We start from the raw sequence: 25,289 nt of genomic DNA on the forward strand, positions 1-25,289 counted from the left end.
ATTGTGCCACAAATGCCTTCCCTTTTGGGAGGGGAGGCCCTTAATTAAGGCTTCTTGTACCCTTTTGTCAACCTTCCACATATAGGGGATCAATGATCAGTGAAAATTACAAAGGTGCAAGGGGGTAGCCTTGCCTTATTGACCTTCTTAAAATAAATGCAGTATAGATACTCCCCCATTGATACATGCACATGCAAAAGCATTGATAAAAAAAGCTTCAATCATCTTCATGAAAATAAGACCAAAGCACATGGCTTCAATTACAAATTCTATATTCAACAAGTCCATACAACTTGCCAAACGCCATATTCAATAAGGCAAATTTAACCCTCAAGCTTAAAGTTAGGGCCATTGAGAATTTCAAATTCAAGCTAGCCTCTTGAATCTTCCTTCCACGATTGACCCCATATATGCCTTAGGTGTACTAGCTTAGAGAGTATAAACTCAACTCTCAAAGCCAATAGCTTAGCTGAGATTTTATAAGCAAAATTAAGCATGGTGAGTGGTTTCCAATGATCTTGCTTCTTCCTCTCCAGAGTTTTATGGATTATCTCGACTAACCTTTTATTAAACTCTTCCAGTATCAAACTTGATTTTTGGAAATAGTTCACCATGCCAACCATGTCCTTACCCCTTGTGTTTCATATATTCTAAAAAACCTCTATTAGCAAACCATTGATGCTTAGGGACTTTCCATGTTTCATGAAGTCAAGAGCCACCTTTACTTCCTTGTTTGTAGATTGCGTTTCAAGGCCAAAGGTATGTTTGACTGATAGCAGGGAGATGGCAACATGATCTAAGCCTTTAAGTCTACCATGATAGTCCTCCACCATCCAAGGTTCAAAACCAACAATGAAAGCCAAAATCCTCTTAAATAGCTATAGGATGTAAATGACATTTATGCTTGTAGAAAAAATACTCCAAAGTCTCCAAACTATCATTGGCTAGACTCTCCTCTTTTGGCACCTTTGACAATTATATGTTCCAATATAGTCTATTTGCCTAGGCGTCTTTAGAAATAAACATGTATCGTTCATTCATGCACTTGAACATCCCACCATGAAAACATTTCCTCGATCAAAACAATTTGATAGACCTTACTTGAGTTCGAGGCTTTGTCCATGTATGAACGTCATATTGCTATTCCATACCCTCCATTTAATCCCCCTCGATGAGCTCGTACATTACATGTTTTCATACACATATGGAAACTCTTTGACCCTACCTTTAGATGTGCATGCATTAATTATCTTGTGAAACAAATCACTAGAAGGGCAAGGAACAAAATATTAGGAAAGCAATAATGACATTCTCCAACATGGCATCCTCTTCCCATGACATGCAAGGGAGCACTGTGTGGTGCTCATGTCTCATTGTAGTTGCCAAGAATGTCGCAAAAGTCAACACAAAAAAAAACTTGATCTCCTAGGGTTGACACATCATGGTGACAAATGAAAGGAGATCACATTGATTTACATTGGCAAATATGAGTCACCCTTTCCATTTAGTGTCCAATTTACTATTGGCCCCTCTTGAACCAAAGTTGTGTAACCGAATGTGCTCATGTCTCATTGTAGTTGCCAAGAATGTCGCAAAAGTCAACACAAAAAAAACTTGATCTCCTAGGGTTGACACATCATGGTGACAAATGAAAGGAGATCACATTGATTTACATTGGCAAATATGAGTCACCCTTTCCATGGGAGTGTCCAATTTACTATTGGCCCCTCTTGAACCAAAGTTGTGTAACCGAATGTGCTCTCCTCATGCCCTTGGCCTCTAGGCTCATGGTCAAAACTTGCAAGATAGAAAGCTAAAAAATACCATCTCAACAAGTAGCCATCATCATAAAATCCATAGCACATGGGAAGTTTTCCTACAAATGCTAGGTCTCCCTCCATCTATATTTATCAATACATCAATGACAACATCTACCAATGATTGGAATGGAATGTCTATATGTTCACCTTGATTTACTTAAAGAATGATGACTATGCAAGAACTAGCTCCAAAAGGAGCACATTAATGTGGATATTGAAAACCAAATTTAACCAAATCACAAATCATACCTTTATATGTGTGCTTTCATTGTCATAAAGTAGAATTTTAATGTGAAGGGCCCCTTTTTATTTTAAGGTGGACAATTGCACTCCACTTTGAATGTTCTTCATTGTTGTTGTTGATTTGCACACATAAAAATTTCAATTATTTTCTCTAGAGAGCACATAAAAGAAAGAGTCTTCTCTACATCACACAAAGAAGAAAGGTTTTCTAGATAGTGAATAATTTGGTAGAGCACATAGGTCTATAGAGATGGATATAATGGTCATGGCAAAAGAAAGATGTTGATTCTTTGATTAGAGAAGTGTGCAGAAGAGCCCACTTGAAGAAGGTGGACGACAAGCTAAGGAGATGGGGTTTTTTGCATCTTCCATCTCCTCACCACCCTTCCTCAATCCACTACCAAAGTTCTCATTGAAATGGGGCTAGTGGACTTACTACAAGGTGGGAATGAGTATCATCATGATTTGAGAAGTGAGTGGAGGGATCATGTGAGGTATGCCAATTCAAAAGATGAGTGCAAGGAGTGCCTAGAAGTCCCCCAATATGGCAAATGGTTGTATGAGAAGATGAAAAAAAGTGGAACAAGTGAGAAATAAGTAGCGTTAGCCTCGATATTGAACTCAACCTCAACCTAAACTATAATCAAAATAATCTCAAAGTCTCAAAAGTTATTGGATGTCATTATGTGCTCATGATAATCACAAAAAATTTCAAAAACAAATTTGACATCCCAAATATTATTTAATATAATTATGTTTTGGATTGTTGGTATAATTTTTTTAAAAATTGCAAGGGATCCAATATGGTAATGCCCCAAATATTTTAATCTTCGCATAATTTAAATAACTTCGCGAGTGTGTCATATTGTCATGCTTACTTTATTGATGTATAACACATGCTAAAACATAGAGTTGACCTTTTTTAGTATTTTTGTGTACAAGGGTGTATTTTGGAGTATTTTTATGCAAAGCCATATTTTCATTCAAATTTAACAATCTCTATCTGGACAATGCACCCCAACAATGCCAAGTGTATAGCTGGAGCACATTGCAGATTTCCAAGCACTCCTTTTGTGTGTACAAAGGTTTTTCATTCCCACACTACATAGAGAAGAGAGATTGATCCCACTCTAAATGACATAGATAATCGAGGTTTAGCTTTCACTATAGATAAATATTTACAATGGTAAGTAAAAGAAGAGGTTGGCTCACCAGCAAAGAGGGAGGGGTTCTTTAACCAATAGGTGAAAGGAAGAGTCCACTTGCTCTATCACTTATTTGCATACAAAGTTGGATGATATTTTGGGCCCCAAGACAACTACTTGTTCACATAAAAATAAGGTAGACCCTTTGCTTGAAGACAAGGCCTCACCCAACTTTTGTATCTCCTATCTCCTTCACAATGCCTTTTCTCTATCTGAGACGAATTTCAATATTGAAACAAAACTTTGGATTGAATCAACTTCTTCATAATATGTGGCTAGTGTACATGTGTGAGTATGAGATAGTGTTGAATATAATTATTGAACCAAAAAGCGCTTATTACAAGCAAAAGACAGAGTTTTATGATTTGAAATCTCAGTGCAAGGAGCTCAAGGAGATCCACACAAAACTTGGGTGATCATACAAGGAGATGGAGAAAAACTTAATGGACTAAGAAAAATCGGCCTCACCATCTACTTGGCCTCATCCTCAACCCTCGTAGCCTTAGCCTCAACCCTCATCAACCTTGGCCTCAACTTGAGCCCTCATCTTAGCGTCAGCCTTAGCTGCCATCAACCTTGATCTTAGCCTCAACCTCAACCTTAATCATCCACCTCAATCTTCACCTTAGCTTGGACCACCATCAACCTTTACGATGTAGTAGTCTTTATTGTAGTATAACCACACAATACGAGCACTCCATCTCCACAAATGGTGGTATGTGTGTGTTTTTCCCCTTTTTAAACTACGATGCCATCTCTAGCAATTTAGTGGTGATTTGGAATAATGATTTTGTTTTCAATAAATTTCACAGTTGACTCATCACGTCAATGTTTTTTTTACTATTCATCACATTGTGCTATAATCATGTTATTGTCATGCTATTCGAATTCACAAAGTTATTTGATTAAAAACTATATTGGAAGTGCAGGTATTAAGATGTGAAATTTTCCTATAAGTATTTATTATATATGCAGACACACTCTCGCTCACTCACTCACTAAGTTATTTGATAAGAAAATTTCTTGAATATGTCATGAGACACAAATTGTTTGCTATGTGACATTTATTTTTTGCAGAATGTAATGAGGTTTTCTTTAAGGTATTAGTGTGCAAACTTTTCCCATAGGTATTTGTTACACACACACATGCACACATGCATGCATGCATACGCATGTGCACATGTGTACACACACACACAAGATAAGATGCACATACTCGAACTTAGATCCTCCTCCTCGATCACCCTACCAAGGAAAATGACTAATCAAGTGTTTGAGTGGGCAAGATCTTGGACTTACATGAATGCACCATGTGAACTTATGCGTCCAACCAAGTGATGCACCCATTGAGACTTGTACTCGCAACCTTACAATCATGAGTGTTAACCACTAGGTAATCACCTTTTAGGCAATGCATTTGTTATTTCATTTGTTGTGTTTTCTTTCTCTGGGTTTGTTTCATTGAGATAATTGTTGGGGACTTATGTAGTTCCAAGGATCTAACTTACCACCTATAGTCAAGGCCCTTGCATACAATCCCCTAGAACACATTTATGAAATACTATGGGGCCCCTTGATACAAAAACTTTATTTAAATCCTTGCATGCCCACATTTCTATCTAAAAAGCTGCTCACTCCCGCTAAAGACATATGCATACATGCCCTAGCTAATGTAAAATTTTCACATCGTTGATATTAGTCAAATACAAAATCTAGATGGATTATGATAAAATTGGTGCCATATCAAGTTTTGTTGAGGCTAAAAGCTTTTTCACTCAATCATTGATCCTAGAGTTTTTAAATTTTATTGCATGAAACAAGAGATGAGAACATCCTGTTCTTCTCGTTTTTAGTTTAATTACCTGAATTAAGAGATGAGAATATCCACTTTTTTTTCATAAATATTTGTACTATGCTTCAACCTCCCCTCACCCTCTAATTTCACTCTTAGTGTGCACTTAAAGATCATTCAAAGAGATACTTCGAACACATGTGAATTAGTCAATCCACCATGCGAGCAACTATTAGCAATGGCATACAACCCTTTACCTAGTCTTAGACCTCCAACCTCCTCCCCCTATCATCACCATGCTAACCTTGCTAACCCCCTCGATCCACTATGCAAGTCGGCCTTAGTAGATCGCATTTTCTCTACTCTTCAAGCACATTGAGCACCCTTAAAAGTCCATGGGGCAAATAACTCTTTAGCCTACTTCAACTTCCCCACCCTATCACTACCATGCTGATGCCCTCCCACACGCCATGTAAGTTGCAATTAGTGGGCTACATTTGCTAAGATTCTCAAGCACGACAAGCACACTTAAAGATTGATGGTAATAGCACTTGGAACCACCATGCCATGTGAGTTGAGCTCAATGGGCATCATTTGCTCTAATATTCAAGCATGCTCAATGGCAAAGAACCCATGGTACCACCATGCTAACGTCCTCTCACTACCTTGTGTGTTGCTCTTAGTTAGTAGCATTTACTTTGATCTTTACGTACATCAAGTGAGCTTAAAGATCAATGGTATTTCAATGCTAATGCCCTCTCATTACTATGCAAGTTGTTTTTACGACTATATTTTCTCAAATATTTAGGTGCATTGAACATGCTTAAATATCAATATTAAACAACCATTGGCATCATGCCTCTTAGTGCCATGAAGGTTTCTCTAGTGGGTTGTATTTACTCTTATCTTTAAAAGCATTGATCAATCTTAAATATCAATGATAGACAATCCCTAGCATTGCCATGTCAACACTCTCTCACCACCATGTGAGTTGCTCTAAGTGGGTTTCGCTTGCTCTAATATTCAACCCCATTGAGTGCACTTAAAGATCAATGGTAGATAACCCTTTAGCTAGCCTTTAGCCTTTGGGCTCTTCAACATGGCACTACCATGCAAGTTGCTCTTAGTTGGTTGTATTTTCCAATGATATGGAGCTACAAACTTGCATTACAATGGTGGTATCCCTTTTCCATTCCTACATTTATGACTTTCTGATAGACATAAATGTTACTCAAAAAGCATCTATTAGTGAATGGCATTAACAAACCAATGCTGACCTTATACATAGTGGTCACTTCACACTTACATGTTACTATAGCTAATACAAGGATCACACAAACCAACACATTAATATAGGTAATATGAGTAATGCTTTGGCACCAAACGAGTGATGCTAATTATGGCACTAAACATGGAAACTTGCAAACTCATTTGGCTTGACAACATTGGGAATATTGACTGGGTAAGACTACCAACTGTCCCAATTTTGGGAATGCTGATTGGGTAAGACTACCAAAGGAATAGTTGGCTTAGCTCCTATGTGATTCTCTATAGAAGAAGGTCAATCACAAATGGAAAAGGGCCATAACTTGTTTGAGAGAAAAAGATTGTTGTAAAAATCAATTGGATGTTTCATTGAGATCCGAGCTCCCTCCCATGCAAATTGTATGCAATTAAGAAGCACCATGTGGTTATAACATGCAATAGTCAAATTTTGGATCAAGTCTAAGATTTGGATGCATGCAATAAGAGTTAATACTAGTCATATAGTGAAAGGGGACTAGATGCCCAAGGTGAATGGGGAAGCCCTAACCCTAGAACTCTTGTATAAAAGAAATGAAAAATAATGGAAGAAGCTATTCATGCGTGCAAACTTTGCCCTCTAGCTTTCTTGCTACTCTATTGTCTTGAGTGAGAATGAAGGGAAGGGAGTGTGAGAGAGAGTGTGCATGGAGTGAAAAACATGGCAAGCTCTCTTCTTCTCTTCATCTCCTCAAGCACATGAGTGCCATTTGCCTACACCAGTGGGAAAGAGAATAATAGAAGATAAAAGGTACTCCCTGCACGTTAAGGATCCCTGCACCCAACCATGGGACCGGGGAGAGAGAAAGAGAGAGAGAGAGAGAGAGAGAGAGAGAGAGAGAGAGAGAGAGAGAGAGAGAGAGAGAGAGAGAGAGAGAGAGAGAGAGAGAGAGAGAGAGAGAGAGAGAGAGAGAGAGAGAGAGAGAGAGAACTCTTGCGTGTGAAGAAGTCCTACATGTGGCTGAGCCTTAGATAATTGCAATAAGGTTATATTTATCAATTGAAAGCAAAAATCTAGCAAAAACAAGAAGAAGGGGGCCATCATTATCATCATCATCGTATTTTTCTCTTTCTCTCGCTTGCTAAAAGCGCCCAGCTCCTTATCTCCCATCGTTGTGCACCATGGTCTACAGCAATCATCTTCATCATTATGCCAATTAGCATCTTCATCATCACTTCAATCATTGTCTTCATTGCCACCATTCAGCATCACCATGTTGCAAGTCACGTGTGATCGTCATCGATTGCGGTACCCTCAAAGACATATCGATCTTGAGACTTGAACTGCTCAGGTAGTGCACAACACAAAGTACACACGTACATGTGCATAGTGCGTACGTACACAGTATCTTAGTGCATGCTATACACAGCAGTGGTGCACACCACCGTGCACATGTACATTGCATCCTAATGCACATACACAACACTCATGCACACCACCATGCACACATACACTACATCCTCATTCTTGTACACCACATTGGTGCACACCACCATGCAAGAATCCCTCGTATTGCACTATTCCTTGCATTGTAGCTTGAATCTTAGGCATGAATATCCACAACCATTTGTGTACCACCTTGCATGCCATAGTGCACGAAGCTTGCACCTAGCTTTTCACATTCCATTATTAGAATAGTCCTATGCATAGAGAGAGATATACTTGCACACCTACTTGTTGTATCTTTATTCTCTCTCTCTCTCTCTCTCTCTCTCTCTCTCTCTCTCTCTCCACCTATCCTATTCACAAAGGGGGCTGAAGGGGAGTGAGGAAGAAGGAAGTTGACACCTTGTGGTGCACTTATGTATGACCCCATAGCTCATTCTAGGGCCACCATACATAGATATCTTGCACTTAGAACGCAAGGCACAAGGCACAATAGTGTACACATACATTACATATTAGTGCATGCACACTACACTCCAACTTAGTACACATACACTACATCTTAGTGCATGTACACTACACTCCAACTTAGTACACTACACCTAGTGTACTGCATCTAATGCACTGCACATAGCTCATTGCATTTAGTATACCACACTAATCTGCACATAGTCTAGTGCACAAGGCCATTGTTGCATAATACCCAAACTTTTAACATAGTGCACTAGTAGCGCATAGTGCGAAGTGCAATGCACATGCTCTAGTGTACATGTGCACTTGTGCACCTATTAGCCTTTAATACACCTATCTAGCATTATCCAAGACACTCATCACACACTAGACCTCTAATTTAGCATACTAGTACATTGGCCTACCTTGCATACCAATGCCAGCCTCATCGTAGTGCACAATGCACGATGCACACATGTGCATGTACACTAGAACTCATACCTACAAATTTTCACACTTGCATCTCTCTACCCCTATACATTGATCCATCCACACTCACTTTACTATATTAATGCACTACATTGTGCACTAACTTGTCACCTCAATGCATAGTGCACACATACATACTTGTATATAATGCATAGTGCACACATGCACGTACGCCAAGTTTTTGCACAACCATTTTCATCTTATCATGCATTGGTATACCTAATCACCACACCATCATATCCTAGTGCATGTGCACTAGACTTGAGCCCTAGTACACCAGTGCACGGTAACTGTCCACACACTCAGCTTAGAGCATGTTCTCGTGTTGTAAGATAGACTTCGCACAAACATCTAAAGCCTTGGTCTATTGCTCTTAGAATAGTGCATGTGGACTTGTACACACGTGCACCCTCTAGCCCACACAATAGGCACACAATCCACAAGAAGGAACACATCACTACAACATGTGTACACACAACGTTGAAAAGAGAGAGCGGGGAGGCCATTCGACACCTTGGCTTCTTTGACTCCCACCTTGTATGTAAGGGGGGAGGAGAGATAAGATTTTAATGGTGGGAGGGGGTGGGCTAATTGCATCTGATTGTCTAACAAGCAATAATTAAGGTCAATATTGTTGGTTACTTAAGTTTTTTTTTGTGGTGATTTAAATTATTGGCTATTTTTTATAAACATATAGTGCATTGTGCATTATACATGTATATTGCACATCACACACTGCATGCATGCTAGTGCACACCATCGTGGCATTGGTACTACTCTATTACACATCACTGTGCGCTAGCACTATCCTTGTGCACACACTTTGAACTTGCATGTGCATATAACACCTTGCATTTGGAACAACAATGCACTTATGCATATGTTCTCTCTCTCTCTCTCTCTCTCTCTCTCTCTCTCTCTCTCTCTCTCTCTCTCTCTCTCTCTCTCTCTCTCTCTCTCTCTCTCTCTCTCTCTCTCTCTCTCTCTCTCTCTCTCTCTCTTATGCCATTCCTATTCAGAAGGGGGGACCAAGGGAACAAAGGAGAAAGGAAGGTGGTACCTTGTAGTGCACAGTGCATAGTATATCGGTACACATGCAAAGTGCTTAGTGCATAGTGCACACATACACTACATCCTAGTGCACATACATTGCACTGGTGCACACCATCGTGCACTAATCCCTCGTATTGTACTACTCCTTCCATTACACCTTACATCTCAATGGACAAATATCCACAACCACTTGGATACCATAGTGCACAGAGCTTGCAACTAGGTTTACACATTCCACTGTTGCAATAGTCTCATCACTTGGATACCATAGTGCACAGAGCTTGCACCTAGATTTACACATTCCACCGTTGCAATAGTCCCATCACATTGTATTGCATACTAGTGCATGTGCACCATGCACCCCTTTGTGCATTAATCTACCTTAGTACATGTATGTGTACATGCACATCTCCATGCACAGATAGAGGATGTATGCTTACGTGCGCGCGCGTGCACACACACACACACACGACACCTATCCTATTTGCAAGGGAGTTTAAGGGGAGTGAGGAAGAATGAAGTTGACACCTTGTGGTGCACTTTTGTATGACCCTACACCTCATTCTAGGGCCACCATATATAGATACCTTGCATAGAGCCCAATGCACATACAACGCATCGTAGTAGATGTACACTACACCCCAAATTAGCACACTACACTCAATGCATTGCATCTAGTGCACCGCATGTAGCTCACTGCATTTAGTATACCATACTCATTTACACAGCCTAGTGCACAAGGCCACTATTGCATAATACCCAATCTTTTACCATACTGCACTACTGCACCCATTAGCGATAATGCATAGTGCACAATGCACACACACTAGTCCACATGCTCTAGTATACATGTGCACTTGTGTATTTGTTGGGTCCACCTCTAGTACAACTATCTAGAGTTGCTTTGGGACATTCATCTTGCACTACGCCTCTAATTTCGTGTAATAGTACACTAGCCTATATTGCATACCGATATTAGCCTCACCCTAGTGCACAATGCATAGTGCACATGTGCACACTTTCACTAGTACGCATACCCACAAGCACTCACACTTGCATTTGTCTATCCCCACCTAGTACACTAATTGTGCACTACACCTTGCATTGTAGCCTATTAGCACATGAGCTCTAACCTTGCACACAACCAAATGCATATGGCATAGTACAATGCACATATGCCTACATGCACTAACATCATTCCTTACATTAGTGCAAGTGATTAATTCACCTTGCACCTAGCTCGATACACACCACCCTTAGGACATCTTGTATGTGCACAATCCTAATGTAGTACACTTGTGCACTAGTGCATAACACTAGCACATAGTGCACATGTGCACCACATCCTTAACCTATCAAGTGCATCCACCTTGCATATCCCTACATCTTGACCCCTCCACACTCGCTTCATTGTACGAGTGCACTACATTGTGCACTAACCCATCACTTCAATGCATAATGCATAAGTACGCAGTGGACATGCATACGCACACATGTATTGGTGTACAATGCACAATGCACACATGTACATGTACACAAGCTCTTTGCACAACCATTTTCCTTTTGTTGTGCATTGGTATACCTAACCACCGCAACATCACATCCTAGTACACATGCACTAGTACACTAGTGCCTCACTAGTACACGACTTGTTGTCACACACCACCTCTAAATCCTTGGTCTATTATACTTAAAATAATGCACATAGAATTATACACATGTGCATTTAACCTACACACCTTCTAGCCCAAACAATAGGTACACAATCCACAAGAAGTAGCACATCACTATAACACGTGTGCACACAACATTGAAAAGAGAGAGTGGGGAGTCCACCTAACACCCTAGCTTCATTAACTTCCATCTTGTATGTAAGGGGGGAGGAGAGAGAAGATTTTAATGGGAGGGGGTAGCCTCAATTGCATCCATTATTTGACAAATAATAATTAAGATCAATATTCCTTGCTAATTAAAGTGTTTTAAATTTTGCGGTGTTTAAATTCCTAGCTATTTCTCATAATTGCCTAGTGTTTTATATTTTGCGGTGTTTAAATTCTTGGCTATTTCTCATAATTGTCTAGTGCATAGTGTGCTATAACATGTATAGTGCACATCACAAATCACATGTATGCTAGTGCATACCAGCATGCACTGGCAGTACTCTATTGCATACCACTGTGCACTAGCATGATCCTAGTACACACACTTCGCACTCGTCGTCGTACAAATAGCACCTTGCACCTAGAATAACACTTATGCACTTATTGGATCCCTCTTTCTTCTCTCTCTCTCTCTCTCTCTCTCTCTCTCTCTCTCTCTCTCTCTCTCTCTCTCTCTCTCTCTCTCTCTCTCTCTCTCTCTCTCTCTCACTCTTGACACCTACCTTGTTTGTAAGGGGGTGACAAAGTGAAGGGAGGAGAAAGGAAGGTGGTAACTCATAGTGCCCAAGGTAAAAGTATACAAGTACACATGCACAATGCACGTGCACACTACATCCTAGCGCATGTACACTTCACCAGTGCACACCACCATGCACTAATTCATCATATTGCACTACTCCTTACATTGCACCTTACATGTCAGTGCACAAATATCCAAAACCACTTGCATTGCACCATGCACTAATTCATCATATTGCACTACTCCTTGCATTGCACCTTACATGTCAGTGCACAAATATCCAAAACCACTTGCATACCATAGTGCACATAACTTTCATCTAGGTTTACACATTCTATTGTTAGAATAGCCCCATCATAGTGCATTATAGACTAGTGCATGTGCACTAGTCTATAGTGCACATAGTTTTCATCTAGGTTTACACATTCTATTGTTAGAATAGCCCCATCATAGTGCACTATAGACTAATGCATGTGCATTGTACACCCCTCTACGCACTAGTTTACCTTAGTGCATGTACATACACACACACACCTCCATGCGTAGAGAGACGACACCTATCCTATTTGCAAGAGGGGCTCTAAGAGAGTGAGAAAGAAGGAAGTCGACACCTTGTATTGCACTTTTGTATGACACCACACCTCATTCCAAGGACATCATACGTAAATACCTTGCATAGAGCACAATGCACACACATACACTACATGTTAGCACACGAACATTGCATGTAGCTCATGGCCACTATTGCACAATACCCAATCTTTTGCTATAGTGCACTACATTGTGCACTAGTGTGCCCGTTAGTACATAATGCACAATGCACACATACTAGTCCACATGCTCTAGTGTACATGTGCACTTGTGCACATGTTGGTCCACCTCTTGTATACTTGTCTAGCATTACTTTAGGACACTTATCTTGCACTAAACCTCTAATATAGCACACTAATACATTGGCCTACATTGCATACCAATCCTAGCCTCACCCTAGCGCATAATGCACCTTGCATAATGTATGGTGCACTGCACTAGCATTTATATCCACAAGCATTCACACTCACATCTATCTACCTCGAGCTAATATACTCATCATGTAGTACACCCTGCGTTGTAGCTTGTTAGCACACTAGATCTAATCTTACACACAACCCAATGCACAGGGCACTTGTGCATGGTGCATAGGGCATAGTATAATGCATATATGCTTGTGTGCAGTAACAATAGTCCTGACATCAACCCAACTGATTAAGTCACCTTGCACCTAGCTTGATACACACCACCCCCACGACATCTCGTACGTGCATAACCCTAGTGCACTACACTAGTACACTTGTGCATAGCACTAGCACATAGGGCATAGTGCACATGTGCACCACATCCCTAACCCACTAAGTGCATCCATATTGCATGCTCGTACACCTTGACCCATCTATACTTTCTTCACTTTATGAGTATACTACATTGTGCACTAACCAATCACCTTAATGCATAGTGCACAAGTACACAATGGACATGGGCACATACGCATGTATGTATGATGTGTAATTCACAAATGCACATGTTTTTGCACAACCATCTTCCTCTTGTCATGCATTGGTATACCTAACCACCACAACATCACACCTGGTGCACGTGCTTATGCGCTACTACACTAGTGCATGACTTAGGTGCACTATCTAGTGTAGGATGATCCCCCACACACTTAGCTTAGAGCATGTTCCCATGTTGTAAGATAAACCTTGCACACTACCTCTAAAGCCTTGGTCTATTGTACTTACTGAGGATAATGGATGTAGACTTGGACACACGTGCACTTGCACTCACATAACCTCTAGCCCATACAATTGACACACAATCCATAAGAAGCAACACATCACTACAACACGTATGCACACAACATTGACAAGAGAGAGTGGGGAGGCCACCTAACACCTTGGCTTCTCTAAGTCCCACCTTGTATGTAAGGAGACAGGAGAGAGAAGATTTTAATGGGAGGAGGGGCCTCAATTGCATCCATTTTCTGACAAAAAGCAATAATTAAGGTCAATATTATTGGTTAATTAAGGCGTTCTAAATTTTTGGTGCTGTAAACTCTTAGCTATTTCCAATATATTTTTAGTGCTTAGTGCACAATGCGCTATAACATGTATAGAGCATATCATAGATCACATGCGCACTAGTGCACACCACTGTGCATTGGTACTACTTTATTGCATACCATAGCACACTAGCACTATCCTAGTGCATAAACTTTGCACTCACAAGTGCACAAAACATCTTGCACTTGGAACAACAGCACACTTATGCACTTGTTGGATCCCTCTTTAATCTCTCCCTCCCCCCTCTCTCTCTACCCCCTCTCTCTCCTCTCTCCCCTCTCTCTCTCATCTCTCTCTCTCTCCATGGGGAGACCAAGGGAAAGGAGGCAGAAGGAAGGTGGTACCTTGTGGTGCACAACATAGAGTATACAAGAGGTACACATGCACAGTGCACACACACACACACACACCATCCTAGTGCATATACACCACATTGGTGCACCATGCCCTAATCCCTCATATTGCACTACTCCTTGCATTAAACCTCTCATCTCATTGCACAAATATCCACAACCACTTGCATACCATAGTGCACAAAGCTTTCTCCTAGATTTACATATTCCATTATTAGAATAGCCCAATCACAATGCACTATGGACTTGTACATGTGTACTCTACACCCCTTTGTGCACTAATCTACCTTAGTGCATGAATGCATATGCACACACCTCCATGCATAGAGAAAGCTCATATGCTTGGACACAAGCAGGGTTCAAGGAGAGGAGAAACAAGGAACTTGACACCTTGTGGTGCACTTTTCTATGACCCCACACCTCATTCTAGGGCCACCATAAGTAGATACCTTGCATAGAGCACAATATACACATACAATGCATCTTTGTGCATGTACATCGTACCCCAACTTAGTACACTACACCTAGTGCATTGCATGTAGCTTATTGCATTTAGTATACCATACTAATCTGCACATAGCCTAGTGCACAAGGCCGCTATTGCGTATACCCAATGTTTTTACCATAGTGCACTAGTGTGCCCATTAGTGCACAATGCACACACACTAGTCCACATGCTCTAGTGTACACATGCACTTGTGCAATTGTTGGTCCACCTCTAGTACACGTGTTTAGCATTGCTCCAGGACATTCATCTTGCACTGCACCTCTAATTTAGCACACTAGTATATTAGCCTACATTGTATGCCAATCCTAGCCTCACCCTGATGCTCAATGCATGGTGCACACATGCACATGTGCACTAGTACACATATCCACAACTACCTACACTTGCATCTGTCTGCTCCCACCTAATACACTCACTGTGCTGTACACCCTACATCATAGCCTATTAACACATTAGCTCTAACCTCACACACAACCCAATGCACAAGGCACTCGTGCATGGTGCATAGGGCACTATAGAATGTACATATGCATGTGTGCGCTAACAATAGTCCTTGCATTAGCCTAAGTGATTAATTCACCTTGCATCTAGCTTGAAAGACATCACCCTTAGGACATCTTGTATGTGCACAATCCTAGTGCACCTAGTGTATCACTAGCACACAACTCATAGTGTATGCATACGTGCACCACATCCTTGATCTAGTAAGCGCATCCATCTTGCATACCCCTACACCTTGACCCATCCACACTCATTGATTGTACGAGTATACAACATTGTGCACTAACTCATCACCTCACTGCACACATGCACATGTACAACCATTTTCCTCTTGTCGTGCATTGGTGTATTGAATCACCGCACCATCACATCCTAGTGCACGTGCACTAAACTTATGCACTAGTACACTAATGCATGACTTGAGTGCACTATCCTCGTGCAGGACGACCCTTCATACACTTAGCTTAGAGGACATTCCCATGTTGTCAGATAAACCTCGCACATCACATCTAAAGCCTCGATTAATTGTACTTAGGATAATGCATGCCGAATTGTACACACGTGCAGTTTCATGCACACATCTTCTAGCCCACACAATAGGCACCCAGTCCACAAGAAGCAAGAGTTCACTACAACATGTGTGCACATAACGTTGAAAAGAGAGAGTAGGGAGGCCACTTGATAGCCTAGCTTCTTTGACTCCCACATTGTATATAAGGGGGAAGGAGAGAGAGGATTTTAATAGGAGGGGGTCACCTCAATTGCATCCATTGTTTGACAAGCAATAATCAAGCTCAATATTCCTAGTTAATTAAGGTGTTTTAAAATTTGTGATGATTTAAATTCTTGGCTATTTTTGATAATTTTCTAGTGCATAGTGCACATTGCACTATGACATGTACAATTCACATTATAGACCACATGCATGCTTGTGCACATCATCATGCATTGGCATTACTCTATTCCATACCATGCACTAGCACTAGCCTGGTGCACACACTTTGCACTTGCACAAGCACATAACACCTTGCAGTTTGAACAACAACACACTTATGCAATTGTTGGATCCAAAATTTCTCTTCTCTTCTGTGTGTGTGTGCGCGCGCGCGCGTGTGTGTGTCTCTCTTTATGCCTACTTTGTTTGAAAGGGGGAGACCAAGGAAAAAGAAGGGGTACCACTTGTAATGCATAGCACATAGTACACACATGCATGTGCAGAGTGTAGAATGAATATGCATGCTACATCCTAGTGCACATACACCACACTAGTGCACACTATCATGCAATAATCCGTCATAGTGCTCTACTCCTTGCATTGCACCTTGCCTTAGTGCAACACCTTGTGGTACACTTGTATACAACCTCATAGCTCATTCTAGGGCCATCATATGTAGACACCTTGCACTTAGAACACAATGCACACATATAGTGCATCTTAACACATGTACACCGCATCACTCAGTACACTACACCTAGTGCAATGTACATAGCCTAGTCATTACATTTAGTACACCACACTAATATCCACATAGCCTAGTGCACAAGGGCATAGCTACATAATACCCAATCTTTTAACATAGTGCATTGCACCGTGCACTATTGCACCCATTAGCACATAGTGCACATTGCACAATGCACATGCACTAATGCACATTTTTTAGTGTACATGTGTAGTTGTGCACATGCTGACCCACCTCTAGTACACTTATCTAGCATTACTCAAGGACATTCATGTCACGCTACACCTCTAATTTAGCACACTAGTACGTTAGCCTACCTTGCATACCAATCCTAACCTCACCCTAGTGCACAATTCACAATGCACAATGCACAACACACTTGCATTAGTGTGCATACCCACAAGTACTCACACTTGCATATGTCTACCCCCACCTAGTACACCCATTGTGCACTACACCTTGCATTATTAGTACATTAGCTCTCACCTTGCACACAACCCCTGGTGCACATTGCACTTGTGCATGGTGCATAGGGCGTAGCATAATGCATGTGCACCATGCAATAATAACAATCCTTGCATTATCAAATGACCCTTAGAACATCTTGTACATGTACAATTCTAGTGCACTAGTGCACAATGGATAGTACACATGTGCGTCACATCCCTAATCCACTAAGTGCACCCACCTTGCATACACCTATACCTTGACCCATCCACACTCACTTCACATACCACTGCACTACATTGTGCACTAACTTGTCACCTAGTGCATAATGCACTTGCACACATGCATATGTACTAGTGTATAATGCACAATGCACACATTCATGGTGCAGATGCGCACACATATACCAACTTTTCACACAATCGTTTTCCTCTTGTCATGAACTAGTATACCTAACCACTACGTCATTGGAGAGAGAGAGAGAGAGAGAGAGAGAGAGAGAGAGAGAGAGAGAGAGAGAGAGAGAGAGAGAGAGAGAGAGAGAGAGAGAGAGAGAGAGAGAGAGAGAGAGAGAGAGAGGGGGGGGGGGGGGGGGGGGGGGGAAGGAGGGAGGGAATCCAAGTAAACAAAGGCTTCATCCTAGGAAGTGTATGTGTGGGAGAGTTGCAACTATCTTGTCCTCTCTTTTCTCTTTCTATCCTTCATTCCCATGCCATCGTGCCACTTAGGAGATGCGTGCATGTTGCGATACCATCATCAATCATGATAACGAGTCCAAGAGCACAAGCGTCATTTAGAAACTCTAGGTTTCCTTCATAGAAATTTTGTTTAATTTAGTTTTGGGATTTGATAGATTCCATGTTGTTAAAATAATAAAGAAGAAAGTTATGATTAAAATAATAGGTAGTTAAGCTAATTACATGATCTAGAATTAATTAAAAATGGAAAATAACATAAATATAAATTTAAAGAAAAAAATTAGTTAAAGAAAAACTTAGAGAAATAATTGGATAACTATACTAGAATCACTTAAAAGGTTATTAGAGAATTTAAATGTTTGATCATCTAGTTAGAATGCTAGAAAAAAATTATTGGAAAAATTCTAGTGATATAAATTATTGGAAAATTTTCTTACAAAGATCAAATGTCAAATGATTTGGTTGAATTTTTAGAAGAAATTATTGAAGAAATTCTAGAAAAATAAAGTAGCAAAAAAATTATGGAAAAAATCAAACATATAATATATAGTTTAAAGATGTCAATGAAAATTATAGTAATGTTAACTTGGAAGAAATCAATAGAGAAATTAGATGAGTAATTACTTAAATTCCACTTACGAATAGTTATAAAAAATAAGTAATTTACTAATTACAAAAATAATATTAGAATAATTTAAAAATTTGGATTAGATAATTTAGACAATCTAATGAGACGCTAAAGCTAAGATGTCTTTAAAAAAAAAGGCATCATATAAAACTCAAAATTATTTGGGAAAAATAGATGAGAGATGGAAAAACAATGAGATAGAAAAACTTGAGATAAATAAATAATGACTAGGTACATGAGTGGAAACAACTAGGTGCCTCTCTCGATGGGAGTGTTCAACACCTTGGTTGAGTTGATTAGTCAAATGCTTTTCTACCAAAATGAATAGGAATAGAGCACAATGTTGGCTACTTAGGGTCGATGCCTTATAACCTAACTAAGTGCATAACTAGGTTCAATTTTAAGAGGCCAAAGTGAGGTTATGTTTAGGCAGAGGGGTTGATGTGAGTGGAGTGAGCCTTGAATGGAAGCTTGCAAGCCGAAGTAAGAGCTATGGTGAGAGGAGTAAGGGACACAAGGTGTAGGAACTCCAACAATCACAATGTGTGACTGGCATTTCCTTATTCAAATGTTACTGAAAGAATAAAGAATGAAGTGACAATGATTGGCACTCACTACCTACATTGTATAGGTGTGTAGGTACTATCAGTGTAACTAATATACGAGTGGCTAGGCACAAGTGCCTTTACCTCCAACAAACTCCAACTTAAAGATCAATGTGTCCCTAGTGAATGAGGAGAGGATGAGAAAAAAGTGACAAAGTACAAATGCATATAAACTAAATAGGATGAGAAAAAGACGCATGCCCATTATCTTCCTAAGAAAGGGAAAACGTTCCATTGAGAGACTTTTACTAAGCAGATCAGTAGGATTCTCATCAGTTGAAGTACTGTAGGTTGTCTAGCTAGCTGTACGAGAACAAGAGAGAGGCTCCTCTTAAAAGATCACCCTATGTACCTCAACAACCTGCTCAGGCTGCTTATGTATCTTTTTCTCATGGAAAGCTACATGACAGTTGCAAATAATCCTGCAAGCTTGCGGATCCCATAGGTGATAACCCATCTCACCTACATTTCCAGAACCAAGAAAGATGCATTTTATGGACTTAGGATCCATCTTTTTGTGCTTGTCCTTGGGAACATGGCAGAATGCTTCACAACCAAAGATGTGAAAATGAGCATATGATGGAGATTTCCCAATCCATACCTCCTTGGAAACCTGAAAATCAATAGCAGTGCAAGAGGACATGATGATCAAGTGTATGGTAGTGGCAATTGCCTTAGCCCAAAGGTGTTGCTGTAACCTTGCCTGGCTAAGCATATTGCAGACTCTCTCCTGAATCATCATTTTCATACATTCGATAATACCATTCTGGAGAGGGGTGTAAAGGGTGGTCAACTGATGCTTACTACACTGCTCATCATAAAATTGCTCAAAAGCTTTCGAGACATACTCACCCCCATTATTTGACCTTAGGCATTTCAGTCTATAGTTAGACTGGTTCTCAACAAGAGCAAGCCAATGCTGAAACGTAGACAAGACATATGATTTCTACTTAATAGGGTAAGCCCAGAACTTATATGAGTAATCATCAATGAATGTGACAAAGTACTTTGCAGTACCTAGCGAAGACTGATAGGGCATGGGACCACATACATCCAAATGATCAAGAGCCAGAGGCTTATCCATGTACTTCATGCTAAACTTCTTATGCGTACTACATGCTTGCTTGCCATATAAACAATGATCGTAAGACTCAAAATACTTATAGTTTGGGGGTGGAAGATACTGCATACTAGTAAGCATTTTCATTCCTTTCAAAGACATGTGCCCATGGTGATGATGCCAAAGAGATACATGTGGAACTGTAGGCATGACCAAAACATGGTCAACTAATCTAAATAGACAAAATAGCCTACATCATCTAGGATGCTAGTAGAGATAAGATTCTTCGTGAGAGCCGGTACACAATGTACATCATAAACATGTTGCATGCACCAAACTACAATTGGACATCACCAATACCAAATACCTCCATTGCTAGGTCATTACTCAAATGGATAGATCCAGTCATATTACAATAGGAGTGAAAGCACTCTCTATGAAGGGTCATATGAAAGGAAGCCCCTGAATCTATACCTTGACAAAGCATTAGTCAGTTGTGAAGCATCCAAGGAAGAGGTTGCCATATGAAATCGTCAGACACATCAGGTTGCACCACATTAATCTCCTCAAGCTTGATGCAAGACTTGCTAGGCACAATGCTGTAGTCATGATTCTTCTCATGTATTGACTCAATTCTACTAGCCTCTTACAGTCAATACATGTGATGTACATGAAGTATCCACATTCTTTTTGTTCACCTCTTTTCTTAAGAGGGCACTCTCAACATCTTGTAGTATCAGTTGGTCCTTTGAGGTGTTAGCATATAGAGCCGCACTTCCACAACTCAAGTAGTGTACTAAGTAGAAGTAAAGGATGTAAAATATCCTTAAACTCAATCTCTTGTGAAGCTAGATGGCTGATGATGGAGTGAAACTCATTCAAATGTGCAAACATAGAAGTCACTTATTTCATGCTATAAAGGTCCATCAACTATTTCAGCCCCCAATACATTTGAGATGCATGACTTTACTTATCATAAAGATTCTTAATTTGTGTCCAAAGCTGCTATGTAGTTTGTTTGATAGTCAATCACAACATTGTACTGAACCTACTTAGAGAGGGATAAAATTATTATGGACTTGCATATCTCATCTAGTCCAGTCCAATCCTCAACATCAATGTTTTCCAGCTTGACACCCTCATTTTTTAGTAGTCTAACTTGCAATTTTGCACTAAAACTTGCTCAATAGCTATAGTTGGTCCCATCCAATTGAGACAAAGCAAGTGTACAAAAGGGAAAAATAGGCTACTGTAATTTCCTACAAATTAGCTCCAAAACCAATGTCAAATCAAGCTATAAATAAGAAAGACTGCCAAGGTAATGAGCTATCCACAAACTACAATCAAGAAATTGACAAGTATAAGTGATTGTCCTTATAAAGAATGTATAGATAGAAAATGACAAGTTGCTGTAATAAATTACAACAATAGGTCAACAACCCAATGTGAGCAATCAAGATGAAGAAGCCAAGAACAACCGACACAGAAGACTATCACAACTGTGGTGTCAGTAACCATACATGCAATAGGCATAGACATCATACATAGGGTAGGCCTCAAGGGTAAATGAAGAGAATTGCTAGATGTATAACCCACTGAGAAATACCACTAACACCACACTAATAGACGTAAGTTCCAGGTCCAAGTCAAGATATTAAATCAGCCCATGATAGGGTAAGTGCATTCAATACATATCAAGAGAGCATATACATGTCACAATGAGTCCATAGTCTCACTGTAATATATTCAAGCTCAACTACAAATATCAAGTGCTCTATGTAACATCCAAGTGTCAAGTACCAGCTCCCACTAGAACAAAAGTCAAATGCCAGACAACATAAGAAGCTCAAAGCATCATGTGTATGTCATCTAGATATCCAAGATTCATATGACACACATATGGAAGCATGGGACCCAAGTAGTCTACAAAGCTCTTACTATGGCATCCAAGTAGCATCCATAACAGTGAATGATAGCCAATGTCAATAAAACTAAGCTCCGATCTAAGCTCAATAGCATGTTATGAGCACAACCAAGCATGTAACATCAATGATATACACAAATATAGCATCCAAAATACTCAGGAAGCATCCAATGGAAATAGGCATACGTGATCACTGATAAAATAGGGTGTTGCCTTGTTATTCTAGCAATGAAACAACACCTACAAACTAATCCAAATGAGCTCAATGTGTCCCACAATGCATCTCCAAGCAATAGCCAAACATCTATCAATGTGCCGGCATCAAATGAGCATCGGCAGAGCAATACATAGAAGCCATAATCTCTAAGTGGACATTGTTTCAAGTCAATTACAATAGATTTGCTATTGTATACAGTAGTAAGCATGGAGTATGGAGTCAAAAGGTGATCAAAACTACAAGACCAATGCCAAGGGAGTGGCCACAATGATTGCCAAGTGCTAGGACCAATGCCACAAGTTGGAATGAAGTGAGATGAATCAATAGAGAGAGCAAGATAGCCAAACATAGATTATGTTGGGTATTCATGCTGGTTTTACTATTGCTGGCTAGAATAAGCCTCAAGTGAAGGGAATAAGCCGTAGAAGATGGAGCTCAATGCATACCTCGGGGTAAAAAAGCCATGGTTCCCCTATAAATGAACTACTATAGGTATTCACAAGTTGAAGCAACTTGAAGGGAAGAGCTCTTCAATCTCAGCTTTGATACCATTTGAAGGGATTGAGCCCTGAGTGGAAGCCCACAAGTGGAAGCAAGAACTACGGTGGAAGGAGCAAGAGACACAAGATGTGGGAACTCCAACAGTCACAATGTGTGACTGACCTTTCCTTATTCAAATATCACTGAAAGAATAAATAATGAAGTGATAGTGATTGGTACATGCCACTTGTAATGTACAAGTGTGTGGGTACTGTTAGTGTAACTAATACACACGGGTGGCTAGGCACAGGTACTTGAAAGGGAAGTGAAACCCAGGAGGAAGAAGCTTGGCAATGAGAGCTATGGCGGATGAAGAGCAAGAGCCTAGCGAGAGAGAGAGAGAGAGAGAGAGAGAGAGAGAGAGAGAGAGAGAGAGAGAGAGAGAGAGAGAGAGAGAGAGAGAGAGAGAGAGAGACTCAAAAGTGGAAACTCCAACAACCACAATGTGTGGCCAAGTCTTCCTTTATTCAAACTGTCACTAAAATAATAAATAATAAATGACTGTGACGGGCGCTCGCCACCTGCAGTGTGCAGTGGCGGGTATTGTCAGTGTAGTAATACACGGGCGGCTAGGTGGAGGCGCCTTTACTCCCAACAACCTCCCACTTAAAGGTGAATCTGCCCCAAAGAGAGAGAGAAAAAGGAAAAGACAGTATAACATGTACAGATGTACAACAAGATGAGAAAAAAGACATCATCTCATCCAATGTCCATCAATCTTCTGAGGAAGGCAAAGTGCTCAGTAGTGAGGCTCTTCGTGAGCAAGTCTGCAAGATTTTGCTTAGTCGAAATCTTGACAAGGTCAACAGACCTATCCTCAATGACCTTGCGAATGAAGTGATACCTCACCTCAATATGTTTCGTCTTCGCATGGAAGACCGGATTCTTGGTCAACTGAATGGCAGTCATAGAATCCGAATGTAGTGTAGGCATAGCATCTGTCATACCAAGGTCTGCAATCAAACGGCCTAACCAGATAGCCTCCTTGCAAGCCTCTGTGGCTGCAATATACTCGGTCTCTATAGTAGAAAGGGCCGTATACTTCTGTGCCCTGGACATCCAAGAGATAGCCCCTCCAGCATAAGTGAACATATATCCAGAAGTGGACTTCCTACTATCTGCATGTCCTGCATAATCAGAGTCAGTGTACCCCATGACTCCAGTATCCTGGCTACCATAACAAAGACACATATCTGCTGTGCCTTTTAGGTACCTCATGATACCCTTCATGGCATCCCAATGTTTCTTGCCAAGTGTAGCCATATAACATGCCACAACCCCAATTGCAAAAGAAATATCTAGACAGGTGGCTATCATGGTATACATAAGACTATCCACGGCTGATGCATAGGGAATCTTGGCCATCTCGGCCCTCTACTCATCTGTTTGCTGACAATCGGCCTGGGAAACCTTTACATGAGAAGGTAATGGATAGCCAATAGGCTTAACATCCTGCATGCGGAAGCGCTCAAGGACTTTATGAATGTACTCCCTCTGTGACAGATAGAGTAGTCCCTAAGATCGATCACATGTGATGCGCTTACCAAGTATATGAGAGGGTTGTCCCAGATCTTTCATCTCAAAGCTCTTCTTGAGCTGAGCCTTAAGAGCATCTAGCTCCTCATGAGCTGTCCCTGCTAAAAGCATATCATCCACATAGAGTACCAAAATCAGTAAAGAACCGTCACGAGCTTTCTTTGCGTACAAGCACGGATCCATAGCATTGCGGCTGTAGCCTTGTGATTGCATGAATGCATCAAACTTATGGTACCATTCCCTAGGTGCTTGCTTCAAGCCATATAAACTCTTCTTTAGCTTGCACACTAGGTGTTCCCTGTCAGGGTCTGCAAAGCCCTTAGGCTGCTCCATGTAAATCTCATCATGCAAGTCCCCATGTAAAAAAGCCATCTTAACATCCATCTGGTACAAGTCCAGGTCAAGTTGTGCAACCAAGGCTAAGACTAAGCGTAGGGTGGTCATCTTGACCACAGGAGAAAAGACTTCATCAAAGTCAACCCCATGCTCTTGCTTAAAATCCTTAGCAACCAATCGAGCCTTGTATGCTAGATTGGGGTGTCTAGGGGTACTTTTCAACTTGTACACCTACT

Source organism: Lygodium microphyllum, chromosome 15 (assembly GCF_053477565.2).
Source record: "Lygodium microphyllum isolate KBCC chromosome 15, Lygodium_microphyllum_v1.1.10, whole genome shotgun sequence".
In the NCBI taxonomy this organism is placed as follows: domain Eukaryota; kingdom Viridiplantae; phylum Streptophyta; class Polypodiopsida; order Schizaeales; family Lygodiaceae; genus Lygodium; species Lygodium microphyllum.